This window comes from Caretta caretta, chromosome 3 (genome assembly GCF_965140235.1).
Source record: "Caretta caretta isolate rCarCar2 chromosome 3, rCarCar1.hap1, whole genome shotgun sequence".
Classification (NCBI taxonomy): Eukaryota; Metazoa; Chordata; order Testudines; family Cheloniidae; genus Caretta; species Caretta caretta.
In genome coordinates, this window is record NC_134208.1 from 151555615 (window position 1) to 151572039 (window position 16425).

At 43.2% G+C, this 16425-nt stretch overlaps 1 protein-coding gene across 4 annotated transcripts in view; it reads right to left on the reverse strand.

The window, feature by feature from the left end:
- BTBD9 (BTB domain containing 9) overlaps positions 1-13517 on the reverse strand; it is a 308026-nt gene extending 294509 nt beyond the window's left edge. The window contains exon 1 of one of the 4 annotated variants that reach the window (XM_048843484.2): positions 13330-13506. The gene's annotated coding sequence lies outside the window, so the exon portion shown is untranslated. Of the gene's footprint in view, positions 1-13329 lie in introns of all 4 variants that reach the window. The other 3 variants (XM_048843485.2, XM_075127030.1, XM_075127029.1) reach the window with 3 other exon arrangements.
- Between the last annotated feature and the right edge of the window lie 2908 nt (positions 13518-16425).

Below are 16425 nucleotides of genomic sequence, written 5' to 3' on the forward strand. Positions count from 1 at the left end.
TACAGCCATCAAAATTAACAGTCCTAGGAGATGTTACTACCAAGGATGACTCATGTATGCAATTTTGCAATCTCACCACTTGCACAACAGCTACAAGAGTACCCCAAGCAGTTTCAGGCACAAGCTGTATTGGTCAGCACACCTTTAATTTGATATTCAGAATTGGTTTGGAAACTAAGAACATAAGAATGATCGTACTGGGTTAGACCAATGGTCCATTTAGCCCAGTATCCTCTCTTCCTACAATGGCCAATGCCAGATACTTCAAAGAGAATTAATAGAACAGGACAATCATCAAGTGATCCATTCTGTCATCCACTCCCAGCATCTGCCATTCAAGAGGCTGAGGGACATCCAGAACATAGGGGTGCATCCCTGATCATCTTGTCTAATATCCATTGATGGACCTATCCTCCATGAACTTATCTAGTTCTCTTTTGAATCAAGTTATATTTTGGGCTTCACAGTACTCCCTGGCAACAAGTGCCTGCTGCCTATTAATTTCATTGGGTGACCTCTGATTCTTCTGTTATATAAAGGGCTAAAGAACACTTCCTTATTCCCTTTCTCCACAGCATTCACAATTTTCATAGACCTCATATTCTCTCCTCTCTCCACCACCCCCCGTTAGTCGTCTCTTTTCCAAGCTGAACAGTCTCCGTCTTTTTCATCTCTCCTCATACAGAAGCCATTCCATACCCCTAATCATTTTTGTTGCCCTTCTATGTATCTTTTCCAATTCTAATATATCTTTGGGATGGGGCAACCAGAATTGCATGCAGTCTTCAAGGTGTGGGCATGGATTTATATAATGGCATTATGTTGTTTACGGTCTTATCATCGATCCCTTTCCTGATCCTTTTAGCTTTATTGACTGCTGCTGCACACTGAGCGGATGTTTTCAGAGAATTAACCAGAATTACTCCAAGATCTCTTTCTTGAGTGGTAATAGCCAATTTAGACCCCATCACTTTGTATGTGTATTTGGGATTATGTTTTCCAATACGCATTAGTTTGCATGTATCAACATTGAAATTCATCTGCTATTTTGTTGCCCAGTCACCCAGTCTTGTGAGATCCCTTAGTAACTCTTCACTCTTCTGCTTTGGACTTACAAAATTACTCAAAAAGTTATCATCGGCAAATTTTGCTACCTCACTGTTTAGTCCTTTTCCCAGATCATTTATGAACATTGAACAGCAAAGATCCCACTACAAATCCCTGGGGGACCCTGTTATTTACCCCTCTCCATTCTGAAAACTCACCATTTATTCCTTCCCTTTATTTCCTGTCTCTTAACCAGTTAATGATCCATGAGAAGACCTTCCCCTATTTATCCCATGACTGCTTACTTTGCTTAAGAGCCCGATTCGGTAAAGGACCTTGTTCAAAGGCTTTCTGAAACTCAAAGTACGCTGTATCCACTGGGTCACCCTTGGCCACATTTGTTACCAATCTATTAGAATTCTTTGAGGGTGTCGAGGCATGATTGCCCTTTACAAAAGTCAAGTTGAATCTTTTCCAACAACTCATGCTCATCCACGCATCTGATAATTCTGTTTACCAGTTTTCCTGCTACTGAAGTTAGGTTTACCAATCTGTAAGTGCCAGTATCACCTCTGGAACCTTTTTAAAAATCAGCTTTATATTAATCATTATTTAAATCAGCAAGCAGGAATCCTTGATTTAAATTATTAGTTCTGATCTAATTTAATGGTTGGTAACTGTGATGCTTCTTGGGGTATTCAAGGCGGTGAGTCACTTTGTAACCAACTACCTCCAGTGCTAGGGAGTCTTGCCTATGTTAGCTGGGTATTGGCTGCCTAACACAATTAGATTGTCAGCCACTCACTCTTCTCTGGGCTACACCAGCTCTGTCTTTGCCTGGCAGGTTGACAATAGATTTACCTCAGCCTCCAAGTTCCTTCAAAGTGTACCCTTGTGGTGTCCAGCCTCTGATCACTGGATACTGAGAGAAATCCCAGATCATCTCATCCCAAAGTTACAGTGTACCACAGTTTACCTGTTTTACCTTAGACCACTACTCCTACATCACACACAACACTTGAATCCAATTATAAACCAAAAGCGTATTTCTTTAAGAAAGAACAGAGATTCAGATCAAAACCAGTGTGAGAGATGGGAACAAATGATTACATAATAAAACATCATAACATGCATTCTAAAGACTAAACTAACAAGTTATCAGGTTTCAGAGTAGCAGCCATGTTAGTCTGTATTCGCAAAAAGAAAAGGAGTACTTGTGGCACCTTAGAGACTAGCCAATTTATTTGAGCATAAGCTTTCCTGAGCTACAGCTCACTTCATCAGATGCATAACAAGTTATCGTCGTGTCTAAACCTAAGGAAACTGTCTACAGAACTTTTTCTCACCCAAAGCTCTCTCCAGCACTTTCAACCAAGCCTTGCTGAGGTCCCCTTTTCATGAAGCAAACTTACTGCCAGTTTACTTCCTCGGTGAAGGATACCAGGGTCTATTTTTTCACCCCCAAATATACCACAACAGATCTTTGATGTTTACATCACAAAAGGTACCATCCTCCTCCTCCCCCCTCCCCCCTCCCCGCTGTTTACTTTTTCTGTTACTTTTCTTCTGAAGTTTCCACCAGCTCCTCATTAGCATTTGGTTTAGAATGCTAATACAATCCTATTGTATGACATACAATACACAATGGTCCCCACAGGAGATGTGTGTCTCCCACCCCTCTGTCTGGAGGAGTTTGTTTCAAGACACACTACCTTTCAGTGACCTGTTTTTAACTACAGATCTAGAGAACATAACTTTTAGTATAAAACACATAGTTCTGAACATATTTTCCAAACATACATCTCACAATGGCTATGAGGACCTGTGTGAGACATGCTTTAATGTCTTAATCCTTACACTTTCTTTCGTTGAACCCAGAGGATCCTATACCCCTATACACACCAGTGCCCTCTGCCAGTTGGCATCCAGAGTTTCTAGGGTCACAGTAACCGTTAAAACATGTTGATTTGCATCTAAATATAGCTTTTCCACTAAAACTGATATATTTTTGCTCACCAGGACAACATACTATAGCTATACATATTTATGCAGTTATATAGCTTAACACACATTTATTCAGGTTCTTAATTTTTACATGTTTTATGATGTTTGCAAATAGTGAATCCTACCTTTTATTTTTTACTTGTGATTTGTGTCAAGTTGCATTTCGATTGAAATTGGAATTCAATTAAAATGGGCAAAAAATAAGTTTTATTAGTTAAATAAAACTACTTTAAATGTCTGAATGTATAAGAAAATAAACTGACCTGATTGTTTCTGGTTACCATATGCCTCAATATTTTAGAATTAGTAGATATCATCTTACAGCACATTTTAATTATATATTGGAAGAGGAAGACAAATTGTCCGGCTTTTTCAACTCCTAATCAGTATGATGGGATAACATGGTTTTGGTAATTAAATATTCATGGTAAATAGGCCCAATGGCCTGTGATGGGATATTAGATTGGGTGGGATCCGAGTTACCCAGGAAAGAATTTTCTGTAGTATCTGGCTGATGAATCTTGCCCATATGCTCAGGGTTTAGCTGATCGCCATATTTGGGATCAGGAAGGAATTTTCCTCCAGGGCAGATTGGAAGAGGCCCTGGAGGTTTTTCGCCTTCCTCTGTAGCATGGGGCACAGGTCACTTGCTGGAGGATTCTCTGCTCTTTGAAGTCTTTAAACCACAATTTGAGGACTTCAATAGCACAGACATAGGTGAGATGTTTTTTGCAGGAGTAGTGGGTGAAATTCTGTGGCCTGCGTTGTGCAGGAGTTCAGACTAGATGAACATAATGGTCCCTTCTGACCTAAATATCTATGAATCTATGATATCTTTGGTATCATCTGCAGTCTATATGAAAACCTTATTATAGATTCATAGAATATCAGAGTTGGAAGGGACCTCAGGAGGTCATCTAGTCCAACCCCCTTCTCAAAGCAGGACCAATCCCCAATTTTGCCCCAGAACCCCCTAAATGGCCCCCTCAAGGATTGAACTCACAACCCTGGATTAGGAATATAAACAAAAATATTGTGTTGGTATACGTGATGTGACACTCCATATTATTTTTAGAAATATGCTTATGATATAAATATGGCAAAACTAAGATATTTTATGCAAGATGGCTCACATAAAATTATCATTGGAAAGGTTATGATTTACTGAATGTGATTATCCAATTTGTATGCATGTATCATTTCTGTATCTGGAGTTAGGAATATTGACTATGTAACAATTACAACTATGGTTATACTTGGAGACGCCAACCAGACAGTAAGCAATCGGCCTTGATAGGTCATTAGAAAAAAATCTTTGAAGATGTGGATGTCCCATCTTCTGGAAGTTCCTTCCTGTGGACATTGCAAATGTAAGCAGAGTCAGGATGAGCTCTACCCTGACATCTGGTGGCAAGTCATGGTAGGTTGTGGAAAAGAACTTCAGGGGCTGATCTCATTTGCATAGGCACACCCACCCTGCCTAGATGGTCACTTTGGCTGCTGTAGGAGCCCCAGTTTCTCTGTTATAGGGGCAGGAATAAACTGTTATTATCCTGATTATGTGAATCAAGGACAGTGGAACTGTACTTGGCCTTTTGTTATGATGCAGGGACTCACCATCACCTAAGCAGCACTCGCTAGGCAAGGGTCATGGGATCCAAAACCCAGTGAATAGAGAAAGGCTGGGGACAGGTATTAATACTTGGTGGTATGGGCCCCTGGTGAGGGCCTTACATGCTAAATGCACTTCCTCCTCTCACCACTGTGGAATATCAGAGCTAATTTTGATTCCATTAGGAGTCTAGTTAGACTGCTGAGCCAAATTCACTTTGGGCTAATAGTGCACCAGCACTGAGGCTCCCCTACTACAAGCTGAAATCACAAGAGAGCTAAACTTACTAAGAGCTGAACTCATTGAGTGTTGTGTTAAGTAGTGGGGGAGCCTGAAGATATATTGGGGAGCAGTTTGCAGGACGGCTGGCAAGCAGAGCGGCTGGTGGAGCGGAGCAGTTTGTCGGATGCCTGGAGCAGCTCATGGGGGCAGCTGGCAGAGCGAAGCCCCATGGAGAGGTGGGGCAATAAGCTTTGGACCGTATAAGGTACCCCTTAACCTCCTCCATCTCCACCGAGGTTGTGAGGTAAAACTCTGCAGATAAACTTTCAAACTCTGGGGCTGCCCTGACCAGGGACAGAAACTTTTAGGTTGTTGGACTTTTGGGACTTTGGGTGATTTTGGGTTGCTGGACTCAAGAACCAAAGGGAAAGGACACGCCCCAATTTGCTTGGGGTGGGTTTTTTGCTCATAGGTTGTGTTATGAATCCTGTTGGTGGTGTTTCCCCAACATAATGCCACATTGTTTCTCTCTGTTATTAAAAGGCTTTTTGCTACACTCAGACTCTGTGCTTGCGAGAGGGGAAGTATTGCCTCTTGGAGGCGCCCAGCGGGGGTGGTATACATTTGTCCCAGGTAACTGGGTGGGGGCTCGAGCTGGTTTTGCGTTGTGTTATTGGAATGGAACCCCTAGATACTGAACCCAGCCCTTGTTGCTGACAACTCTGATGGGCAGAAGGGTTACACAAATAAACCTGGTTTCATGGTTGCTTTGACACTGCAAGGTCAGGTGATGTCACCTGGTACAAGGAACCACCTTGGACACTACTGGTATTTTTCCACTGGAAACAAAGGCTTCCTGCCTTATGTAAATTCTATTTAAGGCTGGGGAGTAAGGCAAACAGGCCTCTTCTCCATGCCCTCCTGCCCAAAGAAGAAAGACTTCTGAAAGTACCTGAAGAGACAAAGGAACTGAGCTGTGGGAAAGGCAAGGGCTGAGTCCAAACTAAGACAGGAGTCTAGTCTGTAAAGAGAAATAACTGGAACTCTAAGCTACAGAAACTCTGCAACTTGACTAAAACAACATTTAGGGTGAGAAATTAAATTTTGTTACCTGTTTCTTGAGTATATGAAGCTTAGTTTGCATGTTTTGTTTTATTTGCTCAGTAATCTGCTTTGTTATGTTTGCTATGCCTTATCATCACTTAAAATTTATCTTTTGTAGTTAATAAACTTATTTCTTGTTTATAACATAACCCAGTTTGTCCAATTCATATCGGGGGGGAGAGGGAGAAAGAAGCTCTGCATCTCTCTCTCTCCATATTGAGGGAGAATTTTTATGAGCTTGCACTGGGTAGATCTTTCTATACAGCGCAAGACAATATTATTTTGGGTGTACTTTCCAGAGGGGAGCTGCACTTGAGTGCTGAGCAATTTCCTAGCTGAATCTTCCCATAGAGAGCTGCTTGCAGACCCTGTGAGTTTCTACAGCTGGTGCGTCCCTACCTGAGCGTGTGTGTGCTGTCAGAAGCCGAAGAGCCTGATTCAGCAAAACAGGGAGAGGGAGCCCAGGCTAGCGGAGCAGGCAGGTTCAATGAAACCCCAGTACATCAGGTGGGCGCTGAAAGGGGGGCGGGGGGGTCCCAACCCGCCACAGTATAATTATAATTTTAATCAACAAGCAGTAAAAACAGATCAGATTATGTCTCTCCATTCTGCATGTACAGCATATAATTTTATCCTGATACATCCCTGCAATTACCATTAAGGTCAATTGGAGCTGTGCGCGCATAACTGAGGATGTAACTGGCTCTAGCTAATGACAAGTAGTAAATCAAAGTAATCCATATAGTATGTACATCACAGAAGTTAAGACATTCTGAAATCTCCTAATTTCTGAAAATTAATGTAACAGTGTTACAATTTAAAAAAAAATGTTTTTGTTTGCCTTGCCCCCTACTCCCTTCTTGTGGGAGGGGGAAATTAGAAGAAAAAAAGGGATTCGCTCACTATTCTCTCCCCACTAAGCTGCCTTTTGCTGACAAAACTGTGTAGTGTAGACAAGGCCCAAGTGTCCACATGGGGAGTTAATGCGCACTAGTTATTCTGCACTAAATTTACAGCTTACTTTACGCTGCACTAACTTTCCCACATAGATAAGTCCAGAGCAGCTTTTTCTGAGTAGCAGCTATTCCACAATGTACAGTGGTAATAGATACTTAGACCCTGAAAGCACCTGTTAACATTACATATACACGTTATTTATATTCCAGAAGCACTTAAGAGATTCCAACCAATGTTAGGGCTCCACTGTGCTAGGCACTGTACTGAATCACAGTAAGCAGCAATTCTAAAGAGTTTGCATTCTAAACAGACAAAGTGCGGGAGAAAGGAATGCAACATGTAAGCAGAAGTTGGACAACTGAGACACAGAGGTTAAGTGCCAAGAATTGAACTCAAGTCTCCCTTGAGTTCCATAATCTTTAGACACTATAGTAATTATATTTATACAATTCAAAGGCAAAAAACTACATTAACATGAAGTTGAGGTTGCATGGTGGTATGTTGATAAATGCAAAGTAATGCACATTGGAAAACATAATCCCAACTATACATACAAAATGATGGCATCTAAATTCACTGTTCCGCTCAAGAAAGAGCTCTTGGAGTCATTGTGGCTAGTTCTCTGAAAACATCCACTCAGAATGCAGCAGCAGTCAAAAAAGCTAACAATGTTAGGAACCATTAGGAAAGGGATAGATAATAAGACAGAAAATACCATAATACCTCTATATAAATCCATGGTACAACCCCATCTTGAATACTGCGAGCAGACCTGGTCGCCCTATTTTTTAAAAAAATACATTGGAATTGGAAAAGGTACATAGTAGGGCAACAAAAATGATTAGGGGTATGGAACAGCACAATATGAGGAGAGCTTAAAAAGACTGGGACTTGGAAACAAGACAAGTAAGGGGAGAAACGATCGAGGTTTATAAAATCTTGACTGGTGTGGAGAAAGTGATTAAGGAAGTGTTATTTACTCCTTCACATAACATGACAACTTGGGGACACCAAATGAAATTAATAATCAGCTGGTTTAAAACAAATGAAAGGAAGTACTTTCTTTACACAATGCACAATCAACATGTGGAACTCTTTGCCAGGAGATGCTGCGAAGGCCAAAACTATAACAAGGTTAAAAAAAAAAAGAGAGGTTTCAGAGTAGCAGCCGTGTTAGTCTGTATTCGCAAAAAGAAAAGGAGTACTTGTGGCACCTTAGAGACTAACAAATTTATTTGAGCATAAGCTTTCATGAGCTACAGCTCTCTTCATCAGATGCATTACAGAGATTAAAATTTATTTGAGCATAAGCTTTTGTGTATTTTCTACTGTATGCATCCAATGAAGTGAGCTGTAGCTCACGAAAGCTTATGCTCAAATAAATTTGTTAGTCTCTAAGGTGCCACAAGTACTCCTTTTCTTTTTGCGAATACAGACTAACACGGCTGTTCCTCTGAAACCTGTCAAAAAAAAGAGAGAAATTCCTGGAGGAGAGGTCCATCAATGGCTATTAGCCAGGATGAGCAGGGATGCAACACCATGCTCTGAGTGTCCCTAGCCGTGGTTTGCCAGAAGCCAGGAGTGGACGACAGGGGATGGACCACTCAAAGACTGCCTGTTCTGTTTATTCTCTCTGAATCACCTGGCATTGGCTACTGTCGGAAAACCGGATATTAGACTAGCTGGAGCATGGGTCTGACCCATTATGGCCATTCTTATGTTGTCCCCCTGCGGGAATGCTCAGTTGAGCAAAACTCAAATGTCTGAAACCAAGGAAATGCACAGTTAAGGCTGCCCATGGAACCTTAACCCTCCCTTCTTGGAGCAGTGCCCCAGTAGGTCTTATTAAGACCCATACCTTTGCTCTGCCAGTACCATAGTTGCTGAAATGTACAAGCTCTTCACCTCTTCTTACAACCAATTCACTCTCCCCCACAGGATTCCATCTAACGCTTTTAAAGGACATAAAAGTATAAGAAAAAGAAAGGAAAAAAAAGGTTGCCCATGCCATATCCTCCCTGGTCCCTTGGAAATGGCAGTAGCCAATGGGAATTATTTGCATATACTCCAGGTACAATCAGTGTGTCAGACATTATGTGTACCTTCACTAAAGAGTGAAAGCAGTAGTTAGGTCCTGTTGGTAAAGGTGTGTTTGTGATAATAAGGACAGGTGTGGATTATCTTGAGGTGTGAGACAGACCTGTGATTATGCTCTGAAGAGATCTCTGTTTGGCACACTTCAGTGTATATGAGCAAAGAGAAGAGCTGCATGTGCACCTTTGGGATCCATTATGCATTATTTCAATACAGAATTATGTAGGTTAAGTAAGTAGCAAGGCATAGGGCTTTTATTACAAGGATTATTGTCAGCAGTGAGGTGGAATATGAAAGGATTTTAATGTTATAATGATGGTATAGTGAAAGTGTAGGTTGAGAAGGTATCCTATGAATAAGTGTAAGGAGGTTGCAAAAGGCTGTGAAGTGGTTCTTAAATTGTACATGGGTGGTACTCTTTCTGCAGAGTTGGTTAAGTGCCTGTGTGAGGTCTGGATCTGGAACCTCCTGAATCTTAAGCCAGGTCAACACTACATACCTATACTGGTATAACTACACCACTCAGGGGTGTGAAAAATCTACATCCCTGAGCAACATGGTTATACTGACCTAACTCCGTGTGTACAGTGCTATGTCAACGGGATAGCTTCTGCTGTCAACATAGCTCCCACCTCTCAGGGAGGAGGGGATTAACCAAAGTGCTGCAGCCACACAGCTGTAGTGCTATATGTGAAGACAAGCCTTTCCAGTGCCAAGGGCTAACGTTACTTGTGTCTATGTGCATACTGAGGCACTGCTTGAAGAGGGTAGAGGGAAGGTGGCATGGGCAACCTTCCTCTCCCACTCCCTTTATATCCTTTAACAGTATCAGATGGAATCCTGTGCGTAAGAGTGAATGGGTTGTAAAAGAAGCTGAAACATACATGCTCTTCACCAACTGTTGAAATTGTTCTTAAATACTATTCACTATTTGAGCCACCAAAAACTTAGTAGGTGCCATGCATTACCAAAGGTAAAAACTGACTGAGACCATTTTGACCCACATCACAGCAACAGTTGGATCTCTAGTTCTCCACATACACCAAAAAAACCACCCTAGAAATTAAAAAAACCCCACAAACAGCTATTTTATTCGGGGATTATATCTCCAGAAACCTTGGCTCAAATGACCTCCAATTTGGGTCACTAATCCTACTCTGCATTCCCACAAGGCCCAGCAAATTTAAAAAAAAAAAAAACCATGAAAACATGTGGATTTTAAAGCATTGTCCTTTAAACAGGACAGAGAGGGGGAAAGGGCTCCTCTACACATCCATCTGCAGCATATAAGGCTCTGAAAAGCGTGAATAAGAACATGCCATGGAGATGAATACAACCTGAACTAATAATTCAGGCTTGGTCTACACTGGAACTTCATCGGCAAAACTTTTTGTTGTTCGGGGGGGGGGGGGGGGGGGGAGGGGCGGTGTGTGTGTGGTTTTTTAACACCCCTGAACGACAAAAGTTTTACAGATGAAAAGCACCGATGTGAACAGCACGTTGTCGAAAGCTGCTGCTGCTGCTCATTGGGGTGGAATTTTTCTGTATGCAGGAGAGCTCCCTCCTGCAGACAAACAGCAGCTACATTGCTCACCTTTTAGCAGCATGACTGTAGCAGCACAGCCGTGTTGCTAAAAGCTGCATAGTGTAGACATAGTCTCAGACATGAGAACCACTTCATTTATCCCAGTGGTTGTTCCCATGTCCCTCCTAAGTGTTTCAGAGCCTGTGATATGCAATAAGTATGCCCATTCTCAGCTCCCAACACAAAGAGCAAGGACTTCCCTATATCCTGGCTCATATGGGGACAGGAAGGAGATCAAACTCTCCCAAAAGGTCAAGCTGCCCCCATCCCCCAAAACTGGCTCACATGGAGCAGGGTAGGGAGGGGGGTGTCCAACCTCTGTATATGTGCATGGGCCCTGCGGATCTTGGCATACACAGACAGCAAAGAAAGGGGCTCAGTCACCCCAAGAGGAGCAAGCCCCCCTATACCCCTGCTTATATGAGGGGGTAGGGAGGGTAGCTCAGACCCACAGAGAGGGGCAAGAGGTCTCCAGATATGGGAACACACACACAAGGGGAGAATATGGCGCTGACAGGTACCCCAGCCTCTATTCTACACCAATCCTGCTGGCACTCACCCCCAGGTCCCCCTTCCCAGTGTCCCACCCCTCCAAAACCCATAATCCTCAAGCCTCCCTCACCCCTCTTCTACTACTCACCACACTATTTCATAGAATCATAGAATATAAGGGTTGGAAGGGACCCCAGAAGGTCATCTAGTCCAACCCCCTGCTCGAAGCAGGACCAATTCCCAGTGAAATCATCCCAGCCAGGGAATGATTTATCCCCATCCATTTGCTAAAGATCCAAACCTCTCTCCTCCTATTCCCTCACTCCTCCATCCCCTAATACCACTCCTAGGAAGCATTCGTGGCTAATTTTTTCCTCCTAAAGACTTTGATTATACCCCCCAAAAAATGGAATTGCCACCACAATTATCCCACTCACAAGTTACACCAACCTTCAATCACTTAACCCATTCACTCCTTTTATCTTACATGGGGACTTGTGATTAACTTATCCTGTTATTAGACAAGGTGGGTGAACTAATATCTTTGATTTGCTCAACTTCTGTTGGTGAGAGACAAACTTTACACAGAAGTCTGAGGAAGAGCTCGAAAGCTTGTCTCTCTCACCAACAGAAGAAGTTGGTCCAATCAAAGATATTAGCTCACCCACCTTGTCTCTCTAATATCCTAGGACCTACACAGCTACAACATTAAGTTATTAAGCAAGGGAAGTTATCCTTAGTTATGTTAATTGAAGGATTAGTTCACAGCCAGTCTCAAAGAGGTCAGTGATTCATTCAGTCATTAGTACCTATCAATTTAGCAGTACAAGGCAACAGAAATCTTTTTTGGGGGGAGGGAGGTTGTAACATCGTAACCCTTGCTCAAATGATCCCAAATTTGGATTACTAATGCTACTTTGCACCCTCATGAGGCACATCAAATTTCAAAGAAATATGAAAAGGAGTACTTGTGGCACCTTAGAGACTCACAAATTTATTTGAGCATAAGCTTTCATGAGCTACAGCTCACTCACGAAAGTTTATGCTCAAATAAATTTGTTAGTCCTAAGGTGCCACAAGTACTCCTTTTCTTTTTGCGAATACAGACTAACTCAGCTGCTACTCTGAAAGAAATATTTCAGAGCACTGTACATGCTGTAAGACTCAAAGCTTGTAAATGGTGCCATTTTTCTGTACTGGTGCATGCATGCTGTAAAAAAACAAAACCAAACCCCATCTTAAATACTTTCCTCAATTTGGGTTCCCCACAGACTTAGTAGATACCATGTACCAACTTAAGAAAAACTCAGATTGGGACCATTTTGAGCTGCATCACATCAATAGTTTGATCTTTAGCTCCAAGCCAAAAAAAAAAAAAAAAAAAAGCCACCTAGAGACTCTCAAAAACAGCTACTTTTTTCTAGGCTTCTGTCGTCACAACTGCGACCTCAACTGACCCCCAAAATTTGAGTCACTAGCGCTACCCTGCACTCTCCTCAGGCACACTCAACTCCAAAGAAATCCAACTAAATCCATCGATTTTAGGGTATTTGGAGAGGTCAAGCAGAAGTCATAATGCAACTTTAACTAGACTGGCACTGCCAGGGCACTAAAACAAGTGCTAGTCTCTGAAGTGCCACAAGGACTCCTCGGTTTTTTTGCTGATACAGACTAACACGGCTACCACTGAAACCTGTCATACTATGGACGTTGCTTCCCCCGCACCCCTTTCCTGCTCCCCACTACAGGCCATTTCAGGTGCACTCCCTCCCTCGCACAATAACAGGGTTTTCTGCAGCGGGCCCCCGTTTGTGCTCCCCAGTGCCGGGGACCACGAATTATCCCCTCACAGCGCTGTGCCGGGGTCGTATTCGCTGGCCCTGACATGGCGGCGGGCGGGTGCCAGCCGCGGCCGGAGGGGAGGCAGCGGCTCGGCCAAGGGCCGGTCGGCACGGAACAGCCTAAACACAGACCGTGGCGTGCAACCCTTGACACACAGGAGAGCAGGCGCGCAGGCCGGGACCGCGAAATCCCCAGAGGACGCACAGAAGCCCTCAGGGGGCGGAGGGGCCCGCCCCCCGCTCACACGCGGCGAGGGGTGCGCGCCCCGCCACCACCCCTTGCCGGGGCTCCGCGCCCCCTTGGTGGGTGGGGACAGAGGACAACCCCGGGCGATGGTGCGCCGGGCCAACAACAACCCCCCAGGACTCACCGGCCGGAGCGCTGGTAGCAGCAGTTGCACCCTCCCCTTCCTCGGCTCGGCACCGCGGCGTCACTACGTCATCCCCCCTGCACGTTGAGCTCCCCTAGCAACGACAGACGTGCCCCTACGTGCTGACGTACATAGCAACAAGGGAGCCGGGGTGACTGGCTCTATAGCTACGGCCTCGGGACGCCCTAGGCTTGGGAGCTGTGTGCCAGCGCTGCGGGCCCGTTCCCATCAGCCCCGGCGCCCCGCTGGGGTCAGTAACGACCTGCCTCATTGAGCCCGGAGTCGCTGAGCACTTTCCCTCTCTGGTACCCAACCCAGGGGCAGCGGAAACGAGTGAGATCGTGGAGATGGGTGGGGCCTTCTCCTCAGCCCCGCCCCCAGCTGGGTTCCCCCCCCCCCCCAAAGAGTTTTTAGTTTGTGTAAAAATTATTTCCTGATGGTAATTTTCCCTTTACTGTTACTCACACCTTCTTGTCAACTGTTTGAAATGGGCCATCCTGATTATCACTACTAAAGATTTTTTTCCTCCTGCTGCTAATAGCCCACGTTAATTAGAACGAGCTGTACTTAGGGTACCTTAGAGACTAACAAATTTATTAGTGCATAAGCTTTCCTGGGCTACAGCCCACTTCATCGGATGCATTCAGTGGGAAATACAGTAGGAAGATCATAGAATCATAGAATATAAGGGTTGGAAGGGACCCCTGAAGGTCATCTAGTCCAACCCCCTGCTCGAAGCAGGACCAATTCCCAGTTAAATCATCCCAGCCAGGGCTTTGTCAAGCCTGACCTTAAAAACCTCTAAGGAAGGAGATTCTACCACCTCCCTAGGTAACGCATTCCAGTGTTTCACCACCCTCCTAGTGAAAAAGTTTTTCCTAATATCCAATCTAAACCTCCCCCACTGCAACTTGAGACCATTACTCCTTGTTCTGTCATCTGCTACCATTGAGAACAGAGTAGATTCATCCCCTTTGGAACCCTCTTTCAGGTAGTTGAAAGCAGCTATCAAATCCCCCCTCATTCTTCTCTTCTGCAGGCTAAACAATCCCAGCTCCCTCAGCCTCTCCTCATAAGTCATGTGTTCTAGACCCCTAATCATTTTTGTTGCCCTCCCTAATCATTTTTGTACATATATACACACACAGAGAACATGAAAAAATGGGGGTTGCCATACACACTATAACAAGAGTGATGAGTTAAGGGGGGCTATTATCAGCAGGAGGAAAAAATAAAAACCTTTAGTAGTGATAATCAAGGTGGCCCATTTCCAACAGTTGACAAGGTGTGAGTAACAGTAGGGGGAATAAATAAACATGGGGAAATAGTTTTACTTTGTGCAATGACCCATCCACTCCCAGTCTTTATTCAAGCCTAAATTAATTGTATCCACTTTGCAAATTAATTCCAATTCAGCAGTTTCTCCTTGGAGTCTGTTTTTGAAGTTTTTTGCGGTAGTATTGCCCTTTTTAGGTCTAATCGTGTGACCAGAGAGATTGAAGTGTCATTACACTAAGTAAAACTATTTCCCCGTGCTTATTTTTTCCCCTACCGTTACTCACACCTTCTTGTCAACTGTTGGAAATGGGCCATCTTGATTATCACTGCAAAAGGTTTGGTTGTTGGTTTTTTTTCCAGCAATTATTATCCTGCTGATAATAGCTCACCTTAACTGATCACTCTTGTTATAGTGGGTATGGCAACTCCCATTTTTCATGTTCTCTGTGTGTGTGTGTGTATATATATATATATATCTTCCTACTGTATTTTCTGCTGCATGCATCCGATGAAGTGGGTTTTAGCCCATGAAAGCTTATGCTCAAATAAATTTGTTAGTCTCTAAGGTGCCATAAATACTCCTTGTTCTTTTTGCTGATACAGACTAACAGGGCTACCACTCTGAAACCTGCCACCTTAATTAATTACTCTCGTTAGAGTTGGTATGACAATCCCCATTTTTTCATGTTCTCTGTATATATATATATATATATATATATATATATATATAATCTCTTCCTACTGTATTTTCCACTACATGCATCTTATGAAGTGGGTTTAGGCCCGAAAGTTTATTCCCAAATAAATTTGTTAGTCTCCTAAGGTGCCACAAGTACTCCTTGTTTTTTAGCGAATACATGTTTTTTATTGGCTTTTGTTAGTTTGTCATGTCAACATTTCAGTTTTAATAATTATTCCCTAAAGGTTTAAATGAGTCCCTGTTAATCTTCAGTAGCTGAGGTGGTATACGACAAATCAACAACAGTTAGACTTTGCTTCTTTCCATGAAGCAGAGATGAAAGCTCTCTCTCCTTTCTCAAATATTCAAGAGTGTGATCTTGCCATCAGTCACCTCAACTACTATTTTAGTTATATTTTCATTTACACAAATCACATATTAGTCACCAAGAAGCCCAAACCACAGCATCTTCCCATGCATTTGCACAGAAACAATTGACTAAATGCATGTTAGTTAAAAATCATATTAACTGTCTCTAAACCCACTTATCTCCCACCTCTGCTCATTCAACCCCTCATGTCGTTAAACACTCAACAAAGCAGAGCAAGAAACTGTCACTCATCCCATTTGTGGAATAAGATATTGTTCAGTCGCTTGATTACAGGACTCCATACAAAATTACTCATTCACATTTCCAGTCACACATATACTTTGATATGTAATGGATCATCCCTGATGTAATACTACAGAAGAACAGTGCACCTACAATGTAAACTGTGCTCATAAGCATCTAATTTTGAAATATTAACAAGATTTGTCATTTTGATCTTGGTTAGGCTTTCCTTTGACTTTCACTTCGGATTTCTTTCTTTAGTACCACAAAAACTATGTAAATTAGTTCACTGTAGAAAACTCCACTCCCACCACTGGTGCAACTAGTGGACTAAATAATCTCCTAATGCAGTGCTACTCAAAGTGGTGGTCCGTGGACCGGTGCCAGTGTGTGAGCCATTGGCTGCCGGTCTGTGCGCACATTGGAAAAAAAAGATTGCCGGTCCCCCACATCAGATAGCTTGAGAAGCACTGTCCTAATACACCATGGCAAGCCTGGAGATCTTGGAAATGCAGGAGGAAGAAGC